The 23,426-nt window shown below is 35.6% G+C and overlaps 3 long non-coding RNA genes across 4 annotated transcripts in view; 2 read left to right on the forward strand and 1 right to left on the reverse strand.

Annotated features, from left to right (window-relative positions):
- Nucleotides 1-23,426, forward strand: part of LOC127855286 (uncharacterized) — a 161,640-nt gene that overhangs the window by 109,607 nt on the left and 28,607 nt on the right. The gene's annotated exons all lie outside the window — the stretch shown is intronic.
- On the reverse strand, nucleotides 10,770-12,841 carry LOC127855288 (uncharacterized). 2 transcript variants are annotated; one of them, XR_008037450.1, is made up of 4 exons: nucleotides 12,658-12,841; nucleotides 12,110-12,191; nucleotides 11,527-11,649; nucleotides 10,770-11,144 (listed from the first exon to the last, which is right to left on the reverse strand). It is a non-coding gene; the product is annotated as an uncharacterized LOC127855288 (long non-coding RNA). The 2 variants fall into 2 exon arrangements; XR_008037449.1 differs by lacking the exon at nucleotides 12,658-12,841 and adding an exon at nucleotides 12,415-12,485.
- On the forward strand, nucleotides 13,976-21,842 carry LOC127855299 (uncharacterized). The gene is made up of 2 exons (XR_008037468.1): nucleotides 13,976-14,023; nucleotides 21,123-21,842. It is a non-coding gene; the product is annotated as an uncharacterized LOC127855299 (long non-coding RNA).

Below are 23,426 nucleotides of genomic sequence, written 5' to 3' on the forward strand. Positions count from 1 at the left end.
GGTAGGTCGGTCGGTCGGTCGGTCCGTCCACCAGGTGGTTGTCGTATGATAACTCAAGAACGCTTGGGGCTAGGATCATGAAACTTCATAGGTACATTGATCATGACTCGCAGATGATCCCTATTGATTTTGAGGTCACTAGGTCAAAGGTCAAGGTCACGGTGACCCGAAATAGTAAAATGGTTTCTGGATGATAACTCAAGAACGCATACGCTTAGGATCATGAAACTTCATGGGTAGATTGATCATGACTCGCAGATGACCCCTATTGATTTTGAGGTCACTAGGTCAAAGGTCAAGGTCACGGTGACCCGAAATAGTAAAATGGTTTCCGGATGATAACTCAATAACGCATACGCCTAGGATCATGAAACTTCATGGGTAGATTGATCATGACTCGCAGATGACCCCTATCAATTTTGAGGTCACTAGGTCAAAGGTCAAGGTCACGGTGACCCGAAATAGTAAAATGGTTTTCGGATGATAACTCAAGAACGCATACGCCTACTAGGATCATGAAACTTCATGGGTAGATTGATCATGACTTGCAGATGACCCCTATTGTTTTTGAGGTCACTAGGTCAAAGGTCAAGGTCACGTGGACCTGAAATAGTAAAATGGTTTTTGGATGATAACTCAAGAACGCATACGCCTAGGATCATGAAACTTCATAGGTAGATTGATCATGACTCGCAGATGACCCCTATTGATTTTGAGGTCACAAGGTCAAAGGTCAAGGTCACAGTGACCCGAAAAAGTAAAATGATTTTCGGATGATAACTCAAGAACGCTTTTGCCTAGGATCATGACACTTCATAGGTACATTGATCGTGACTCGCAGATGACCCCTATTGATTTTCAGGTCACTAGGTCAAAGGTCAAGGTCACAGTGACAAAAATCGTACTCACACAATGGCTGCCACTACAATGGACAGCCCATATGGGGGGCATGCATGTTTTACAAACAGCCTTTGTTTTGTGAAAATTAACCAATATCTGTTTATTGAATTTGTCAAACTTTTATATATATATATTAGCAATTCTAATGAAAATAAATATCGTTATTTTAAATGTTTTAAGCAATTAAAGTCTTTTTCTGAGAGCATATATGGGAATTAACTGTGTGAGCTACTTCAAAATGTTAACAGCTATACAATCATTGTTTTGACAGACAACGCGTTCTTATCTTAAGTTTGTTTCTGGTAATACACAGGATATGGGATGTTTGGGGCTTGATTGGATAATAAAACAAAGATGCAGTCGGCGGTTTTCAGTAGAACTTTTGTACAAACCAACTTAATCAACAGTGCACATGCTTATCTAACATTTAAGGATCATTCAACACGGGTCCAAGCAACTTGCATGGACCATAATACACATTCCTATGGTTACATTTAGTAGCACACGTGGTCAGAAACTATCAAGTTCGAGTAATAAAGCAAAGAGATTATGATCTGAAAAATTGCATGGGGTCCGAAATGTAACAGAATGCCACCAAACCAAACAATTCACCGCTAATTTTAAGTGTAACAAACTATGTTTGAAACATTTAAAATAACGATAATTCCGAATGATTACAGCCTCCATTTTCAAAAGTATAGACTGTTCAACATTGCTCGAGAAATTGTAAAGACAAACGTTTAGTAATGTTCCATTAAATGAATTTTACACGCTTCTATTTTATTAAATAGATCTAGCAGCCCAATGGCGATTGGAGCAGAGTACATCACCTGAAGCAATGTGTAAATTTAAATTTAGATGCACATGTAAGTCATTTTCTGAAAATCAGGACAAAGTGAAAGTATTAATTTTACAAATAAACCAACATTTGATTTTATTCAAATCGTCGACATTACTTATATTTGTGTCGTCTGTGTATTTGAGCAACTCTTAAGCAAATAGATATTGTTTATTTCGACGTTTAAAGCAAGTCTCGTTTCCGATATTAAACTATAAAAATTTCTTCGGTATGGTTACTGACCTACACAATCATTGACAGATGACATCCGATGGTAATTATATGAAGTATGCAGAGAAGCTGAGGAAATGTTAAAACAATCGCGTAGAAGTAAAAATATCAGGTTATTATCTGTACCTGTTTCTTTCGAAGTGAATACTCGTTGTGGCTGCGGAGAAACTTCGAGAACAAAAGAATCTGTAGCCGCGAACTTTGTTGGTTTTGCGTGAGCCGTACTGTACAATTGTTATTTCAACAAATAAAGATATTGTTTGTAAATCAGGATTCGACATTCAGCAAGTACAGTGTTTACTTTCATATTGGAATACAATTTCGCCATCTAATGTGATCGTCAATAGTGATGACATTAGTTAATAAGTAGAAATTTAAATCTAGTAGTCACCGTGAATCACGGCCATTTGCAGTGCTTTCGCAATGATTCTTCAGCTGATCTTTATCGCCAGATGGTCGCAGTGAAATCACGGCGGAATCACCGTGAATCAACCACAGAGTGGATTCACCGCAATTTGCGGCGAATCACTGCGATTTGCCACGTTGGCCTAAACGCGGTGGTCTGTGATTTAGACAAAAATCGCGGGGCACGTAGTGTATATAGAAGACATTACATATTATTATACCTCACTTTTATTTACAATGCTAAACTCCCATTGGCCATCGTGACATAGAAATACTGTCAGACCCAGCGGGAATAAATTTACTGTCCAAAATATACTGTATCCCGCTGCCATAGCAATCACGTGCCACCAGCGGGAAAAAATTTACTGACAAAAAAATACTGTATCCCGCTGCCTTAGCAATCACGTGCGGAATGTTCGAAAATTATACTGTCCCATTCGCGCATGCGCAGTACGCAGTTTTGCGTGTCCGTTGTATTTGGATAATTAAAATATCGATTGCAGCTGAAACTGTGCTGTAGAATAGATTAATGCCATTATTTAAGCTTTTACAGGAGTCAAAAAGAAAATCAATTTAGTATAAACGACACGCTTACCTCAAAGGCAACTTTAATCCAATGCTAATAACAATAAAGTTACAACGAGTGTCTGTTCTTAAGGTGTTATGCATGAAAAACACACAATCCGAAATACGTTTTGGATTCGTTCGATGCTTTAAACAAATATTTTACTGTTAAAAAAGCCACCACGTCCATATTGTTGTCCCAAAATGTTTCGTCACCGAAATGACGTCACACAAGTACGTCATAAATTGCGTAATCAAGTGATGAAAATCAAATACGGAAAGCTGGTTCTGTAATATATTTTTAAAGAAATAATTAACGACTAAGAAAATTGATGGGATAAATTGATTACTAAGTCGGTGCCGAATAAAGCGAAGTTCATTTTGCTCTGCCCGTAAATCTGAACCACTCAACATATTAATGGTTGTTCATTGCTGAAATTAAATTCAATTATTGAATATTAAAATTGTTCATGGTTCATATAAATTGTTCATGTTTGAATAGTTTATTCGGTATAATAAAATAAATATTACATGTCTGACAGGGTGACAGTAAATTTGTCAACTATCGAAGGCAAGATTTAACATTCAACTTGTTTGGCCGCTTACAAAGCGAGCTAGGTGAAAAGCTGGGTCAGACAGCTTCGTAAAAAAATGGAAAAATACTTTTTTTTATAACGAGTGTAGTATAATATATGGACTAAATATATACTCTATGTACAGTACAGCCAAAGCGGAACAAAGAAACAAACGTATTTCGCGATCCGCGGCGGAAAGGTGAAACGAGTCGATGCTGCGTCAGTCGTTGAAGCCGCGTCAGTATGCGGCGGCAAGTCGCATTTCGCCGCGAAACTTCGCATCTGTCCGCCGAGGCATGCCGCGATCCGCGACATGATGCCGAGTCGATGCGCATCATGAAATAAAAAATCTTTAAAAAATTATTAGTTACATGTAGTTAACAAATTTTGAAAGAACTTTTATAATAATAATTAAAATCATAATAAATTTATTGCGCGCGGATTGTATTAGCATATACATGTAAGCATAGTTAATGTGTCTGGCCAATTAAGTTTGTGTCCCGCCCGTAGTGTATGTATTTCTCACATAAACAAGGTCACATAATTATGTTTTCACACATACAAGTGGTCAAGGCTCCTGCATATGGTGGATTTATAAATTAATTGCATGTTGAATTCGCTATTATATTTAAGCTGAGAAAATTAGCAGATTGAAGCCACATCAATAATCAAGACGGTGACGACGTATTTGTTGTTTTGTTAATTATCAGCTAATTATTACTATTGTTTGAATATGCGTTTATAAACACGTTTTATTTTGTTCATATTATATAGTAAATATCGCTACTATAATTACCCGATAATCCAGTATATTCCAGCTTTGAAGCAAATGCTGGTAAATATTTACGATACACAAACATTCTCGATATTTCCTTTAGTATCAAATACATTTTGGCATTTTTTACTATTTATAGAGATGATAAAATAACGTCTAATAGGGGCGTTTTTTTCCCCACTGAACACACGATTTACGCTTGATGTGATGTTCATGTATTTATACAACACAAAATATACCCAAACTCTCCGAACGACGTTCTACATGTCTGCATAATTTTTGCGCGCTATTTATGAAACAAAGGATATTTTAGCACTGTTTATTTGACGCTAGAAATTGCCAAATGTCGCGTTAGCATTAAAATTCGGAAGTGTGTTTCGGATTACAAATTTAATAATGATAATCGAACGAAACATTAACAGTTGCGCGTAAATTAATTCTACGCTACACATACTTGTATGCACATGTAGGTGGATGTCTTTTCACTCGATCCGCCGCGTACGTATGCGGCGGATTTACTCCGCGAAAGTACGCGAGGTTAACTACAGACTCGGCGTCGTTGCGCGGATCGATGCCGAGTGCCACGGCGATACGCTGCGTCAACACACGATTCGGCCGCCGCGTACTAATTATCTGGCCGTGGCGTAGCCGCGGATTATGTTTGTTCCGCTTTGGCTGTACTGTAGCGTATGGAATGCCCTTTTAAAGTTTTTACTATTTCTTTCGAAACCATACAATTATCAAGCAAGTATGTGTTGTTTACCATTATCAAGTGCGCATACTATTTGAGCTTAATTATTATCAAGTGCGCATACTTGAGCTTATAAGTGACAACCGTTTTTCTTGAATAAGAGGTATGGGAAATATGGCTATAAAATCACCACAAATGTTATGTTCGGTATTTTTAACTTGATGTCCGGACTGAAAATACCACCAACACAAGGATATCAGCGTCACAGATGAAATATCATGACTTCTCGGCTGATTTGAATATGTTCTCAGCTGATTGAAATATGGTTGTGTTTGTTAAAAAAATGTCCACAATGAGGCCAAGCAGTTTGTCTTATGTTGCTTATATAATATAATGGGAATACAAATTGACAACTCTTGAAGACACATTTTATTTGCATTTATGGTAAAAAACTTGCTCAAAAGATTACAAAATAGCTTCCAGGTGAAAGGTCAGTTTTATTAGCCGGATTTTTTTCGAAAAAATCTCGGCTTATAGATTGATGTTGTCGGGCGGGCGGGGGGGGCGGGCGGGGGGGGCGGGCGGGGGGGCGGGCGGGCCGTCTGCGTGCTCGAAAATGTTAAAGTTCTTATTTCATGGTATAACTTTGGTATGCTTGGACCTAGAGTCTTCAAACTTGACATGAAGGTTGGCCAGGATTAACAGATGACCACTGGTCATTTCAAGGTCATTCATTTGAAGGTCAAGGTCACTGTGACCTTCAATATAAAAAATGTTAAAGTTGTTATAACTTTGGTATGCTTGGACCTAGAGTCTTGAAACTTGACATGAAGGTTGGCCATAACTAGTTAGTAACCACTGGTCATTTCAATGTCATTCATTTGAAGGTCAAGGTCACTGTGACCTTGAATGTAAAAATGTTAAAGTTCTGATTTCATGGTATAACTTTGGTATGCTTGGACCTAGAGTCTTCAAACTTGACATGAAGGTTGGCCAGGATTAACAGATGACCACTGGTCATTTCAAGGTCATTCATTTGAAGGTGAAGGTCACTGTGACCTTCAATATAAAAATGTTAAAGTTGTTATAACTTTGGTATGCTTGGACCTAGAGTCTTGAAACTTGACATGAAGGTTGGCCAGAACTAGTAAGTAACCACTGGACATTTCAAGGTCATTCATTTGAAGGTCAAGGTCACTGTGACCTTGAATGTAAAAATGTTAAAGTTGTTATAACTTTGGTATGCTTGGACCTAGAGTCTTGAAACTTGACATGAAGGTTGGCCAGAACTAGTAAGTAACCACTGGACATTTCAAGGTCATTCATTTGAAGGTCAAGGTCACTGTGACCTTGAATGTAAAAATGTTAAAGTTTTTATTTCATGTTATAACTTTGGTATGCTTGTACCTAGAGTCTTCAAACTTGAAATAAAGATTGGCCAGTACTAGAAGATGACCACTGGTCATTTCAATGTCATTCATTTGAAGGTCAAGGTCACTGTGACCTTAAATGTTAAAATGTTAAAATTGTTATAACTTTGGTATGCTTGGACATAGAGTCTTCAAACTTGACATGAAGGTTTGCAAGCACACTTAGATGACCACTGGTCATTTCAAGGTCATTCATTCTAAGGTCAAGGTCACTGTGACCTTAAATGTTATTGTTGTTCATGTATATGCATGCATTCAAAACATAACACAAGGTTTGCTCATGCCTTGAAAAGTACTTACATTTCATTTTGACCTTTGAACAATATTTCAGTAATTTAAGTATTGCATTGACAAAAACACGAAAGGTACTTTCCTGTCATTTAAATCAAAAATCCGGCTTCAATGCGGTCATCTCCGACCGCGGAACTCTTGTTTGTAAGTGTGGTGATATGTCAGTTTTGTTGTAAGTGTGTATGAACACTTCATGCGCAGATTATGTTAGTGCCCCTTAGGAAATAGGATCACTTTTACACTGGTGAGCTTTTGTGATCGCCTTTTGTCCGTCGTCCGTTGTGCGGCGTCAACATTTGCCTTGTTAACTCTCTAGAGGCCACATTTATTGTCTAATCTTCATGAAATTTGCTCAGAAGATTGGTCTCAATGATATCTTGGATGAGTTCGAAAATGGTTACTTTTGCTTGAAAAACATGGCGGCCAAGGGGCGGGGCATTTTTCCTTATATGGCTATATATGGCTATAGTAAAATCTTGTTAACACTCTAGAGGCCATATTTATTGTCTGATCTTCATGAAACTTGGTCAGAAGATTCATCCCAATAATATCTTGGACAAGTTCGAAAATGATGCCGTTTGTTTGAATGGTTGAAAAACATGGCCGCCAGGGGGTCGGGCATTTTTCCTTATATGGCTATAGTAAAACCTTGTTAACACTCCAGAGGCCACATTTATTTTCCGATCTTCATGAAACTTGCTCAGAAGATTTGTCCCAATGATATCTCGGATGAGTTTAAAAATGGTAACCTTTGCTTGAAAGACATGGCTGCCAAGGGGCGGGGTATATTTCCTTATATGGCTATATCCCTTCTCGAAAAAGTGCACTAAATGTGCATTAAATGCGCATTAAATGCACATTAAATGCGCATTTAATGTGCATGTTATTGGCACCGTATTTTTTGCTTAACAAGTGCATTTTATTCTGTTAAAAAAACACTTTTTACTAGTGTGTTTATACATTTAAGTGTATTTTTTTTCCACTAAATAATACACGTAAGTGCGTTTATGATGATAATAAGTGCGCTTAAGTTTATTTTCAAGTGCATTTATACACTTGAGTGTATTTTAAGACATACAAATAATACACTTCATGGTCAAAGTAAATTTTTTAAAGCGCATTAATACACTTGAGTGCATTTCCAGTCATTCAAATAATACACATTTCAGAATTAAAAGCAAATTTTTTAGACCCATTAATACACTTGAGTGCATTTCCAGTCATACAAATAATACACTTATCAGTAACTTAAGTAATCTTTCAAGTGCATCAATACACTTGAGCGTATATTAAGTCATACAAATAATACACTTCATGGAGTATTAAAAGTGAATTTTTTAAGCGCATTAATACACTTGAGTGCATTTCCAGACATACAAATAAAACACTTCATAGAGTATTCAAAGTGATTTTTTTAAAGCGCATTAATACACTTGAGTGCATTCCTGGTCATTATAGATCAGGTTTTTTTTCCACTTTTTGGGAAGATAGCCCATGGCATTGGAATTGGGAATTTTATCGGCATTTTCATGAAATTGGGAAAATTAATTCATAAGCCTTTTTTTCCACATAAAAAGTCCACTGATTAGGGAAATACTAAATTTTACATAACTCTTTATAACACTTAAATTAAAAGAACAAAATCATATAATACTTTGTTAGATGTAATTGAATTGAAATTGAGATAAAATACGCATAAGACTTCTTTCTAAAAAAAAAAAAAAAAAATGTTTTTTGTTTTTTTTTGGCAATTGAGAATTTTTGGCCACATTTTGGGAAAAAAGTATACTTTTTGGGATTGGGAACATAGCCGAATTTCAGCTATAAAATCGGGCCAAAAAAAACCCTGCAGATAATACACCTTACAGTATTAAAAGTTTATTTTTAAGCGCATTGATACACTTTTTTTTTCACTTTTTCAAAGTTGCTGAGAAGCTATATAGCCACAAGATCTTAGTCAAGTTTGATAACGGGCAAAATCGCAGAATTATTGCCGTTAGATTGTCATAATTTTCATTATATTATACAAAATCCTTGTAAACACTCTAGAGGTAAAAATTTTGTTTCAGATTTTATGAATCTTGGTAATAATATTTATTTGTGTAAGCAAAGTTTGATGTTTGGTCATGAAGGGTTAAAATATAGATCACCAGGTCAAATCTTACAAAAACCTCGTAAACACTCCATACGCCAGAGTTTTGGTTCAACAATGATAAAACTTGACTTGGATGTTTGTCAAGACAATATATAGGTCAAGTTACACCTTTGGTAATGTGGGGAAAAATCAAGGTGATTGTGTTTATGTTACAATAACCTTGTAGACACACTAGAGGCCATAGTTTTAGTCCAATCATGAAGGTACTTGACCAGGATGTTTTTATGCTCCCGGTATAGCAGTTGAACTATCCGCCAGTAAGTCTTTCTGTCCGTCCGAACACTTTCTTGGCCATAACTTTTGCAATATAGTGAATTTATCAACTTGATATTTGGCATGCATGCGTATCTCATGGAGTTGCACATTTTGATTGGTGAAAGGTCAAGGTCATCCTTCAAGATCAAAGGTCAAATATATGGTGTCTGTACGTCCGTCCCAAAACTTAAACATTGGATATTTCTTTTGCAATATTGAAGATAGCAGCTTGATATTTGGAATGCATGTGTATATCATGGAGCTGCACAGTTTCAGTGGTGAAAGGTCAAGTTCAAGGCCATCATTCAAGGTCAATGGTAAAAAACAAATCCAAGGGAAGTAACAAGCTTTAAAGGGATATAATGTCTATTTATAATTTGCCAGGTACAGAATGATCATTTTCACAAGGGAGGTAAGATTTTTAAAGGGATATAATAAAAAAATCAATGCGTCACACAAGGGGGCATTGTGTTTCTGATAACAAATATCTTGTTCTTGATGATATGTAGGCAAAGTTTGACATTGGGCCATGGGGGATCAAAATCTTGGTCAGGAGGTCCATTTCTTGATGCAAATCAAAGTAATAATCGTATCTGACTCATCTGGCTGAAACCTTAATCACTGGGTAATATTTTTGACAAAGATTGAATGAACCGACTCCTCTCAGGTGAGCAAACTAGGCTAAGGGCCATCTTAGCCCTCTTGTTTAGTGTGTTGTTGACTATGAATCATGGACAGACAGAGACAAGATGCCTTCTAACTATGAATGTCAGTAAGGGATAATACATTTGTAACATGATTAACAACAACAAAAACTTGATGAGAAACATTTATTTTTCTAAATGTCAATAATATAAGCTAGCATCTTGTTTTTACATTAACCCTTTCAGTGCGGGAACCGAATTTTAAAGGCCTTTGCAAACAGTTTGGATCCAGATGAGACGCCACAGAACGTGGCGTCTCATCAGGATCCAAACTGTTTGCTATTCTGATAGTATTCTTTGAAAAAAAAATTGAAGAAAATTTTAGAACTTTAGCAGACGACAAATTTAGCAGACGACAAATTTCCCAGCATGCAAAGGGTTAAATATGTAGAATGTTTATCAAATGGAAAGTGATTTATTATATAGAAATTGCTATTGACCTCCAATTAAGGTAAAACAAAGACTAAAAACCATGAATTATTTTCATCATGGACAATCTTTTAACTGTAAAAAATTCAGTGTAAATCATTTTATATAATTAAAATATTACATTATTGCTTACACAATTAGAACCAGACACTTAAGTTATACAATTCAATGCTTATAAACTTGATTTTGACAATTATTTAAACTAACCATATTTCATGGTTCTTAAAACATCCCCTGCGAAGATTATTAGAACTGTTCTATAACATTTCTAGAACTGTACTGGAACTAATGACTAGAAGTGTTCTGGAATCATCCTTAAAATGCTCTAGAACGATTTAGAACAGTTGTTGAACGTTAAATGAGAATAATTTCTAGAACAATTTGTTCTGAAACAGTTCTGAAGGTGTGTTCTAGAACAATTCTTGAACTATTGTTCTAGAACTATTCCAGAATTTTTCTTGAACAAATTTCCAGAACTGTTATAGAATTGTTCTAGAAATTTTTCTCATTTAACGTTCAGCAACTGTTCTAGAACAATTCTTGAACTATCGTTCTAGAACTATTCCAGAATTTTTCTTGAATAAATTTCCAGAACTGTTCTAGAATTGTTCTAGAAATTTTTTCTCATTTAACGTTCAACAACTGTTCCAGAATAATTCTAGAACATTTTCAGTATGATTACAGAACAGTTCTAGCCGGTGTGTTCCAGTACAATTCTAGAAATGTTTAGAACAGTTTCGAAGGGTTGCTTCAAATAAGTCTGGAACAAATGTTCTAAAACAGTTCTGAAAATGTCCGTAAACAGTTCTTTTCAATCTCTTCGGAGGCATCTGATGGGATCAGGCTCTTCTGTGTACAAGCAACTTGTCACGAGGCTCTGTAGGTGTTTGAGCACTTTGCTCTGAAATCATTTAGATAACAAATGTAGTCACATCTTAAACTAAACAAGAAGTCTAAATGATCCAGCTGGACAGTATTACAAATATAGACATAACGTCTTTTTATTTAGTCAATATTGAGTGTACTTATTATCAAAGTATTCAAAGAAATTATTACACATTTGATCACAACATTAGTATTTTCAAATTGAGAATGCTTCAATACAGCAAACCTTGTAAGTAAACTGGTGATGGATAACACAATTTGACATTCAGCACCAACTTAAATACGAACGCAATATATTCAAGACACTGTTGCAGGTTTTTATGATTTGAACGCATTAAATACTGGATTATATATATTTCTAAGGGATTAAAATAAAAAGTATTAGACAACCAACATACTACTGAGATTTTGCTTTGCAGCATTGTTCGTCAGGTCAATCTCTTCGGAGGCATCTGATGGGATCATGCTCCTCTTTACAGGCAACTTATCACGAGGCTCTGTTGGTGTTTGATCACTGAACTCTAAAATCATTTATGAAATGTTTTGAAAACCAAACTTGAGCATTGTGTCATGCGATCATGAATACTTTGTTTTAGTCCATCAAATTTCACATTTGGAAATTCTGGCTAGTCTGAGTAGTTACCCATACAAACAATTAGCTAATGTTATCGAACGTTTGTTCATCAGATTTTTTTTTTCAAAAAAATTCACTCACCCCTGGCTAGTGAGTGAGTGTGAAATTGGATAACTGTGAACAATGTGTTCATGTTTCATTTATAACAGGGAAAAAATCATATATCTATAGGCAGTGTTGACCAACTGATAAAAAAATACTTAAAATAACACTTATTCAATGGAGGAAAATTGAATTTCTTGAGTCTCATTCAAGTGTCCAACTCACATTCATTAATATTAAAGCCTGTAATTTTGGACTGCCTGCCTGTCACTGAACTGTGAACATGCCTTGAAAATAATACCTACCTTGAGTTTTTTTCCTATCTTAAGTTGCCTCGAAAGCATGCTTAGGCGGTTGCTTTGCTTGCTTTAAGAGAAACCTCATCATCTGTAATCAACAGTATATACAAATTTTAATATTATTATTATGATAATATATTTATTTACAAGATTATTTTTCGTTATCCGAAAATATGATTGCCCGAACCTGTACTATTTACAACAAATTGTTTAACAATGATCAGGAAGACCCCTTAACTTGAATATTGATTTATTTCAATACTTTGTGTTTTTATCAACACACAGTGTTATAAACAGTAAGTGAAATATACTTGCTCTACGGCGATTGAAATATGGACATTTTTTAGGGGACATTGTTAACCGAGACACCGCCTCGTCAAATAGGTCCGCGTTGAGCGAACTGAAATATCAGTTTGCGGTATTCTCCGGCAGGACTTTATTAACATTAGTGACGAGGCGGGCTTAACGCTTTCAGTCATAAAAAAGTGTTCACCCCATTCAAGAACCTTTTAGATTGGTACCAAAAAGTTTGGCTATCAAACGAATTTACTTACGATGGATTTCACTGATCACCGCATCGTATGTTTGTTTTTGGTAAGTGGCTTTGATGAGATCTCCCTCCTGGTAGTGAGCAACATCTATTTTGGGTGCGACTACATTTTGTGGTTCGATAAAGCTCATAACGCGATTGAACAAGAAAAGAACGTCTGCCATTTAAAAAAAGCGCGCTTATATGCACCCGACTGTTTTTCGTTAATGCTGCTCCGCTGACATTCTACGTAAATAAAATAAAAAACCAGTCAGCTCTGTTTTGTGAATTTTGGCCAATGAAATTATCCATTACATTTGGGGTTAGGCTGGGTAGATTTTCAGAGACCCGTATGATGCGGTGCTGAAATAAGCTTTGGAATTTAATTTTCCAACTTAAAATTAATCCCTCCTTCATACATGCCATACGTCCCGGATTGTCCGGGACAGTCCCGGAAATGAAGAACTTGTCCCGCTGTCCCGGAAATCTGTCAAATGTCCCGGAATTTACACAATCCATACATACTTGTACCTTATCTTAGGCTTTACTGCACCTCGAATCTGTGTATATCTGCAGCGTCTCCATGACAATGCCTACCCGAATAGGCAGACTACGCTAAGTGTCAAAATCGATCAATTAACAGGGGTCCTGTTATCATATCGATTGTCGAACATTGTTTAATGTGGTTGTTAATTGACTTGAATCTACTACGTCATTATTTCCCGCTGCGTAAGGGCAAAGGATAGTTATTCACACATCTGAAGTCCAACATCGCTGAGTACCGTAAAAAATTAAAAGCAGTTTATGTGCGCACGTTTAACCGACAAAGAAATTGAGTAAAAAAGTAAGCATATAAAAACATCATTCTCACTAGGTTTATTATTGTCTTGTTCTAAACCCCGATTTAACATAACGTTAAAAATAATAAGTGAATTTGAATTGCGTTTGCCATGTCAAAACGCCCAGCGTAAATGAATAAAGGCGTATCAACAACTACGTGTTACACACCGGTCTTAATAACAATAACGCAGTGATGTCACCATCCATGTTTAGAACGCTTACACTGAAAACACGTGGCTTGTATCTAGTAACGGAAGTAGTAATGTTTAATTTGACGTTAATAGATCAAGTGTATTTCGGATAGGCTTTCGAACTTTTGCAATTAACGATGCGAAACAACAAAAAAAACGTACCAAAAATGCATATGTCTATAAATATCGCTACATTTTATACATGTCCCGGAAAATCGGCAAAAGTCCCGGACAATTTAACTCAATGTCCCGGAATTGGTCTGAAAAATTATGGCATGTATGCTCCTTACTAAATTCATATCTTCATGTTAAGTTAAATGACACATCGAAAGGAAAACCATCTTCATGTATCGGAAAATGGTAAGTACCAGTGCTTGATATGTGATAAAGAATAATCAACCAGACAGAGAGTTCTTACGATGCTGTCCGGTAATCTTGCGCAGTTAAGGGTCAATTGGTTTAAAAACATGTTCTTTTATAAATTGGCAACATAATATCTAAATTTATTATGAAAATTATAAGTTCAAGTGCTTATTAACACAAAAATATCTGATTAATTCAGTGAAGAATTGTCCGATTTGATTTCAAAACAAACATAACTCACCTCATTTTCAAACTATCACAGTGTCCGGTAATCTTGCGCACTTTGTATAATGACCTCGTTTAGGCAAAATTGTAGACATATGGTGTCCAATTATTGATAAAAAAACATTCCAGAAAAATATTTAAAAAATCAGTTTGCAAAACCATTGAAATTAAATGTGGATTTCTAGTGCAGTTTTTGTTCACTACAAATCAAAAAATATATAATCACTAATAATAGTGGACAATTACAACAATGTAATAAAAAAGTACCGGTATGCGTGAAAAAAAATGCATAACAGGTTTGATACCACGATCATGCTTCCATAGTGTACAGAAAATATAAAAACTAGGCCATTACGCATGCGGAGATCATACCAAATTGGTTTGACAGAATGGCGGGAAATGATGACTATGTCGTCTGATGCGATATATTTTCATGGCAAAAAATACCATAACTGATCGGATATTGTGCAATGGAATGCTTAATTACAGGTTGGATTTATGAATTCTTAATTTAAAGTATGAAAACGCTAAAGACTGCAGGGAATTTGTGATTCATTTTGAATTTTTCGTAAGAAGGCCAGTGTTTACGATGTATAGGGATGGCGCAACCGGTGTATAAATGTAATGATCGAATTTAATTTTGCATGGAATACGTAACTTTTAAATCCGTTAATTCTTTAAAATGTGAAATTCCATCTTTCATCACTTAAAAGAAAACCATTCGTCGTCTGCGAGATTCGCAAATGCGAAGTGCGCAAGATTACCGGACGCGCAAGATTACCGGACTTAACTGTACACATCGAAACACGGGTTAAGTAAGTCAACGTGTATTGTGGGTCGAACGCTATTCTTAATACAGCTGTTATTACAATTCATAAATGGTTCATTTGCTGAAGGGCGAGTATAAGGCAAATGGACGCATTTTTTTCTGTTTTATAACTGGTTATCATTTTTTTAAACCACATAAACACCAATGCTTATTTTTTTGAAGATTACACTGCAAGTTAGGCAAGTGATTTCAGTATTTAACAATGCTCAATGTTTACATTGAAAGTCTCATTGCACGCAACTTCAGGCTGGGATTATAGACCTGTGATGCTCACTAAAATAACTTCTTGAGGCCCGGGAATAGTTTATTATGAGACTTTAATCTATCGATGACTACAAGAAGACGAGACTTGGCAAAACATTAAATAATCTAAAAATTTGTGAAATTAACATTAATAACATGCAAGAGTAAAATGGCATTGGTCACCTTTACACCCATGTATTCTGGAATGCCTGACTGAATAAGGTAAATTACTGAAATTTTAAGAAAAGCATATTTCTAAAACATCATTACAGAAGAAAACACTTTGTTTACATAAAACGAAAAAACAAGTGTTATTTTGTCCAAATTATGTTGCCTTCCAGAAGTAGTTTCACACTTGGTAGTGTGGCTCACACATGAGGTAGAATGTCCCCTCATCCAAGCGTTTGTGACGGATGAGGGTCATTATTAGAAGTAAAGCCGGAGGCTGAGCATGTATCAATAGCATGTCTGTCAGACGCTGCGCATACGGCCCGCAATTATAAAGATCCGGAAAATACACCATGCACTACGCTCCGCACAGTACACATCGAAGAACCCGGATAATCATTCTTTAAAAGTTATTTGTTGTCAGTAAATGTCAACCTGGGAGGGTGAAAAAGAAGAATAACACTTCCATATGACCCTTATACAACAACAGGGGTGGGTTGATACATGCTCAGCCTCCGGCTTTACTTCTAATAATGACCCTCATCCGTCACAAACGCTTGGATGAGGGGACATTATTTTCCGTAAAGCCTTTGGCTTTACATGTATCAATAGCATCTTTAAAGACTGACAACAAATCTAGCAGGACACAGATATAAAACCAATTCTTAAGTTCCTTTCCTGTCTAGATTGTATTATTTCAACATGTTAACAAAATAATACACAATAGGTATACAATATGATAATAGGCATTCCATACCCCAACCATATATGACAGAATACAAAGGTAATAGAAAAACATCTGTGACTGTTCATACAAATACCTGAAACGTCAACAAATGAAAACAATACGGTTAAATAAACCTTCACTTTGTATATGTATACATGTATATTTTAACATATAACATATGAAAAAACACTAAGTTTAATGATATAATTAAACCTGCGAAAAAAACTGCCTGAACAAATGGTACATCAGACCTTTCAACAATGTCTCTATAATAAAACTTGTAGAAATTGGAATCAGTATTCCACCCTGCCGTTTTAAGGATATTATTAATGGAACAATTTCCTTTAACTGCAGCAGAAACTGCTGCTGATCTGAATGAATGTGGCTTAAAAATAGCCACATCAATACCTGACATAACTAAAACATCCTTCAACCATCGTGCAATAGTACTTGTAGACACTTCTTTATAAGAAACATAAGACACAAACAACTGAGATGAAAGTCTAAGATGCTTAGTTCTTTTCATATAATGAATTAAGGTATGAAACACACATAAACTTTCTTCCTGAAAGTGCTGCAATTTTAAATAAAAACTTTGTTTTTTACCCACTGGCGTAGTTTTCAACAAATTTTTGAAATAAAACACCGCTTCACAAGTAGTATAATCAATTTTAACACAATCAATATTCAAGGACACAATAGTTTGTGCACGAGGGGCAGCAGCCAAAGCCACCAAACCAACTAACTTTAGCGTTAATGTTTTCAAAGATAACTGTTTCAAAGGCATAAGCGACTTTAATAGTTGCAAAACACAAGACACGTCCCATGTAAATTTGTACCTTGGAACCACAGGTTTCATAATAGCTACACCTCTCATAAACCTACTAATTAATGTTGGAGATTCACACCATTTATTGCCTAAAATATTTAAAGTCTGCAAAAGCATTGCTTTATGTGTGTTCAGCACTGAATAAGACTTATTGTTTTTTAACAGGTAAAATAAATAAGCTATTACCTGCGTCTCAGAGGTTTTAATGGGATTTTTACCTCGTTCTTGATTCCAAATACACCACTTACGCCATGACAAACTATACTGTTTTTCTGTTCCTGATTTCCATGAGTTAAGGATAACTGAGACTGCTCCTGAAGGAACTCCTTGCACAAGCAAATGTCGGCTGATAGCTGCACTGCGACCAAGTCCATACTTTTGGATAGTGGATGTGATGTTCCATCCTCTGGGTCGGTCAACAAATCCTTGTGACGAGGTAATCTAACAGGAATTGATATCAATAAATCAATAACATTTGGGAACCAAAATTGAGATCTCCATAATGGAATAATCAATATAGCTCGTATAACATTATCTTGTACTAGTTTGTTCAGTACCTTACCAATTAAGGCAAATGGCGGAAACAAATATGGTTCAAAATCTGACCATGAAATTGAAAGAGCATCATTGAAATAAGCTTGAGGTTCAGGAACCCAAGAAACAAACTTATTACATTTACAATTAAGGCTTGATGCAAAGAGATCAATATCAGGTATAAAATACTCTGAACAAATTCTTTCAAAAATCTCTTGTTTCAACATCCATTCTGATGATTTATTAAAATATCGAGAATAAAAATCAGCAACATTATTCTCTGATCCTTTCACATAGGCAGCTGAAAGATAATTATTATTTTTTAAACACCACTGCCAAATTTCTGCTGCTAAACCATCCATTTTTTGAGAAGTCATTCCTCCCATATCATTAACATAGGTCACTGCAGATACATTATCAGAAAAAACTCTTATATGACAATCATTGGTTTTATCATATAATGACTGTAACCCAAGAAAAATCGCTTTAAGCTCCAAAAAATTAATATGATATTCGGAATCTTTTTTCGTCCATTCAGCATTAACAAATCTACCAGATTCGTTGTCAACACAACTCCAACCTAATAAAGATGCATCAGTTTGACAAATGAAACTGACTTTCTTAGGTCTAATCCTTTTACCATTTTTACAATTAACATTCCCAATCCACCAATGCAAGTCTTGAATAACTCTCCCATTTAACATTATTTCATTATCAAAACTGTTATTATTTCCAAGTCCTTCTAATTTTAAACGTTCAAGTTGTCTATAATGCAAAGGAGCCTCTAGAACTGCATAAAAAGCATTAACTAAAAGACCTATAAACGATGCCAGGTCTCTAACTATTACTCTTCTACTAGACAAAAGTCTTCGAGCTTTAAGAATAATTTTTTCTATTTTCTCCTCTGTAAGGAATATCATAAACTGAACGGAATCTATTATAAAACCAAAGAACACAATCCTTTGTGTTGGCACTAGAACTGACTTAGTGGGATTTACCACATAACCAAGAGACTGTAATGTGGAACAAATTGTTTCAGCATTCTGTAAACATATATGTCTGTCTAAACTCATATTAATAGAATCATCAATATAGTAAGCACATCTAATACTTTGGGACCTAAACCATGCATAAACTGGTTTTAACAACTTTGTAAATACTCTGGGTGCTGCACTATACCCAAACGGCAGGCAAACAAATGCATATAAAACTCCTTTCCATGTAAATTTCAAATATTTTTGATAATCTGGATGAATAGGAACCGAAAAATAAGCATCTTGTAAATCCACAGAACAAAAGAAATCATTTTCTTGAATTAATTCAAGCACTATCTTAAAATGCTCTTGTTTAAAATGTTCATAATGAACAAAATTATTTAACCTTTTGAGGTTTATAATTGGTCTAAATTTTCCATTAGGTTTTTTGACCACAAATATATTTGAAATAAACTGGTCTGGCTCCCACTCAGAACCGACAATAGCTCCTTTTTTCAATAAATCATCCACCTCTTGATCAATAATCTGAATTTCTGATTCATTAAAAGAGATTTCATTTGGAATAACTGTTTGAAAAGGTTTTGACTCAAATTCCAGGACATAGCCTTTTATATTATTCAAAATCCATTGATCACTGGTAAAAAATTCCCAGGACTTATAACAGTGTTTGAGTCTACCTACCGCTCCTAATTGCCCTCGTTTGGGGCTGATACAGTTGCCGAGGGTTTAAAACCTCTACCGCCTCTAGGTCCTCCTCTCATGGGTCCTCTAAATCCTCGAGGATTGAAGGCAGGTGCCTGTCCATATGGCATGTATCTTACATTGCCACGACCTCTATTGAAATTACGTGGAAACCTTCCACGGAATCCTCCCCTCGGAAAGAAATTGGGCTGAAAACTTTGCTGCGGTCTCATCTTTCCAAGATTAAGACTGGTCTCGCAATTCTTCACTTCCTTGGCAATGTCGTCCCCAAACAGTTGGGTTGTCACAGGCATGTTTATGCTACACAAATTTTTGTATTTCTGGTCTAGATTAGGTTTAAGAAGATATCGCCTACGGACACTCAAATTGAACTGGGCTTGACCCAATAATGTCAGAGAGTCAGAGATTAACTCTTTAGCCTCTTCATTGGTCATCAATGACTGCTTAAGCACTTGGACCAATTTCAGAATTGGGACAATGCCTGATGAAAGTAGTGATTGTATGTCTTGGAAAAGACGATCATAAGTACGTGTTCTTTTGTCTAAAATTTTCCATATCTCATTGTTAACAGTGGGAGGATTTAATTTCTCACAATTTTCAGGAACATGATACTTCTCTGAAACAGATTCAATGTCACACTGTGATGTACAAGCCACACTAATTAAGTCAGCCAAAGATTGTGTAATAGCTGGTCCTTTAACTTTTGTTTTAATCTTGGGCAATTTCCAGTCTGATCGATCTTCAACCTGATCAGAATCGTCAAAAAGACTATTTTTCAACTTAGATGTCATGTTATTGCTAGAGTCTTGGGCATATTTTCGTGCACCTATAGAATCATTTGCATCTGAATCTGTAAATTCATTTTCATTTTCAACCTCTATTCTCAAATTTGGGGCATTCTGGGGGTCAAAACCCTCAAAGTCATCATACACTTCCTCTGCTGGCATATCAAAAATGCCCAGCTTTTTTCTCAGTACATCAATATCATTGGCAGACAAATTATCTAAATCAAATAAGCCTACACTTGTTGACTTAGGGGTTGTTTTCTTTGTGGCTTTTTGCTTTCCCTTTGTCTGTTTTGAGTCATTTTTAGAATTATTATTTACGTCAGTTCGTGTCGAACTTTTATGTACTCGCTTAACAACCGATTTAAGCTTTCGTTGTTGGCACTGTTTTGGTTCGGCGCTATCTGCCTCGAACCCCGAAAACTCACCTTCGCTTTCCGAAGATGAGAACAGAACATTTGCAGTGTACTCGAGAACTTCGTTCTCGGACTGGCTCATTTTAATTTTAACCAGAGTTACAATTAACAAATAAATAACAGCAAAGAACTGTAAAAACGGAAACTTTCTGTAATAATAAAATCAACAAATACCTGGACTACGTCCTAGGTGGAGCCAATATAATTTAAAAAATATCGGGCCATGTGAAACTCACCGATAAAATCGTGCTCTCGCTTCAAGCGCCGAAAAGACAATGATTATCCGGGTTCTTCGATGTGTACTGTGCGGAGCGTAGTGCATGGTGTATTTTCCGGATCTTTATAATTGCGGGCCGTATGCGCAGCGTCTGACAGACATGCTATTGATACATGCTCAGCCAAAGGCTTTGCGGAAAATAATGGCCGTGGTAACTACTTGGGAGGCAAAACAACTAGGGGAAAGGAAACTACTTGGGAGCAAAACAACCTGATACTGTACAGAATTTAATTTTGTTTGAACATGTTGATTTTTGTAAACCACAATCATTTGCTTGTGAATTAAGTTTCTGTAATTATAAACCTGTTTATGAGTTAAAGAGTTTATATTTGTTTCAAAATATACATTCATATGTCTTTTTTCCAGGTCCACTGAAGCGTGTGAAGAAACTGTATTTTGATGATGAAACACTTCCAGTGCCACATTCTACGCACTATTGGAGACAGACTACACAAATAAACTACACAAATATCTGAATAATGTTATGAAAAAGATGGATGAAATCCACCTATTACAGTTACCAGAAGCTCCTGTAGTTAGTCACCTAATTCCAGTTTAGTTCGTTGAGATTCTTGTGATGGTGAATGTTGAGGAACTCTGTGAAGTCCTAGTGTTTTAATTGACACAAGATTACATGCAAATTCAGAAGACACTAAGTATGCAGAATTCCGAACAGATACAGTAATTTTTTTTTTAAATAATGTGTAATTTGGTGACAAATTATAGTCAGTTATATACATGTATATGTATGTGTGTAGCAGAAGATTTTGTAAGGACTTAAAGGAGAAGTACTTTTTGGTATTTCAGGGATAATTTTCTCCAGTTCTCCATAAAAGCTTATGTTTGGATACTCATTAGGAGTGCCTCGTAACATTGTTTCTAGTGAGTACCCACATAATGTTTTAGGATTAGAAATAAGACAAAGTATCCCAGACCTATCAACAAACACTCCTCCTTAACATTAGTCCTCTGTTTGTGTATGATATATATATATCTCATGATATGACAGCAATATCTTGCAGACACCACAGCAAGCAAAGTTTCAATGTGAAAATTGTTTTGAAATATAATTTGAAAGAAGTCAAATTAACATTGTCTGAACTAGTTTATTTTAAATATGTAGAACAATTGTAGGACAATTGTAGACTTTGGTTCTAGACCTGTTCTATATGTGTTCTTATTCCCCATTAGAATGTTTGTAGAACTTACTGGTTCTTAAAGAGTTCTAAATGTGTTCTAGAACTACAGTTTAGAACATTTTTAGAAATTTCTTGAACTTATTTTGTTCTAGAAATGTTCTAAAAATGTTCTTGTGTATTATTGGAACAGTTTCAGAACTAAGCCTTGTTCCACAAATGTCTGGAATTATTCTAGAAAACAGTTCTGGAACAATTCCAGAACATAAGTTCTAGAACGCGAATATGGAACATTCTAGAACTGTTCTTGATGTTCTAGAACAGTTCCAGAACCGTTCCAATTTCTAGAACAAATCTTCGCAGGGGATGGTCTTTTTAACACAGTCAGACCAATTTTCAGTCATTGCTGATGATTGTTATGATCGACCAGAGTCAAAGCCACAGTAAACGGCACAGTCAACCATGTTTTGACCATGTTTAACATGCTTCAAGGTTTAAATTTCAACGGGGTCAATTTGCTTATTTAAAAACTAATTTATACTATTTTAAGTTTGATTTGTACTGCAAACTTCACATTTGCATATACTACCAGAATAACTGTTTATTAAATGGAATACCAATACTACACATAATAATATCAATTCTCAATCTATAGCTTCAATGGATTTTGATGTCTTTTTAAAATCAAGTTCAAATAATACTGATTAACTATTATTACTGCGATATATGATTTCATAAGGAGGCTGAATGTGTAACTGCCTTTTTCTTTGCTAATGCAAATTTTGGAGAATACGAGTTACCCATTAACTTAATATCGATAATTGAACAAAACAAAGATATACACTAGCTATAAATACTATACATAAGTGTACCATAGTAAACTAAATCTCAAAAGTATCAATTCGATTTTGACAAGAATAAGATGTTGAGAGCGGGATTTAAATCATTTTGGTCAATACAATAGACACTATGTACATGTACATTTGTAGACGGGGAAGTTTTTTACTGGCTCACCGCATTTTGGAGGATTACGGATATAGCCGCTCTATCACTGTTGATATCGGAGGTCTGATTTTGATGTTTAGAGTGATCAACCGTCAATAGTAATCTACGCTAGAATTTGGGGGTTTTAATACTGGTTCCCTTTTTTGAAACGTGAACTATTTATAATGGCGGTGTATGCAGAAAGGAAGACTAATTCTGAATCAGAGACACAATTACATGTATAGCAAAAGACTTAAGAAGTACTACAGATCCACAAAGATGTTAACAGCATGCTAGATTCAGGAGCAACATAGCCAAACGCACATAGTAAAACAAAGAACCAAGAATATCTTTAGAAATAGCATTAATGAAAAATTTCGAAAGTTTAACTGCAGTCAATAACACACACAAAGTAAAGATGGATAATGGTGATCTGGCAAGTCAGAGGAATTTATCGTCTCACCCGTTGAGATCCTCCGACGAGCCAGATAACCATTCTCCATCCACGTCACCAACCTATTATTCTATTTATCATGCCACATATATTTCT

The sequence above is a fragment of the Dreissena polymorpha genome, chromosome 13, assembly GCF_020536995.1.
Source record: "Dreissena polymorpha isolate Duluth1 chromosome 13, UMN_Dpol_1.0, whole genome shotgun sequence".
NCBI classification, from domain to species: domain Eukaryota; kingdom Metazoa; phylum Mollusca; class Bivalvia; order Myida; family Dreissenidae; genus Dreissena; species Dreissena polymorpha.